General features: G+C 49.2%; 1 protein-coding gene across 1 annotated transcript in view; it reads right to left on the bottom strand.

The window, feature by feature from the left end:
- Nucleotides 1-386, bottom strand: part of PPFIA2 (protein tyrosine phosphatase, receptor type, f polypeptide (PTPRF), interacting protein (liprin), alpha 2) — a 160,151-nt gene that overhangs the window by 110,251 nt on the left and 49,514 nt on the right. The window lies entirely within an intron of this gene.

The following is a 386-nucleotide window of genomic DNA, read 5'->3' as shown; positions in this document are numbered from 1 at the left end:
TAATTTTAAAATTAAAAATTTGGGCTGGGCATGGTGGTTCACGCCTGTAATCCTAGCACTCTGGGAGGCCGAGCGGGAGGATCACTTGAGGTCAGCAATTCGAGACCAGCCTGAGCAAGAGCGAGACCCCGTCTCTACTAAAAATAGAAAAATTAGCAGGGCGTGGTGGTCTGCGCCTGTAGTCACAGCTACTGGGGAAGCTGAGGCAGGAGGAATGCTTGAGCCCAGGAGTTTGAGGTTGCAGTGAGCTATGATGACGCCACCGCACTCTACCAGGGGTGACAGATCGACACTCTGTCTCAAATAAAAAAAGAAAATTAAAGATTTGATCTCAAATGGAAATTGGGTGCTTTCACAAGTGACGTGAGGGGAGAGGGAGCAGGACA

This window comes from Propithecus coquereli, unplaced genomic scaffold (assembly GCF_000956105.1).
Source record: "Propithecus coquereli isolate 6110/MARCELLA unplaced genomic scaffold, Pcoq_1.0 Scaffold576, whole genome shotgun sequence".
In the NCBI taxonomy this organism is placed as follows: domain Eukaryota; kingdom Metazoa; phylum Chordata; class Mammalia; order Primates; family Indriidae; genus Propithecus; species Propithecus coquereli.
This window is presented reverse-complemented; position numbering and strand designations above follow the sequence as displayed.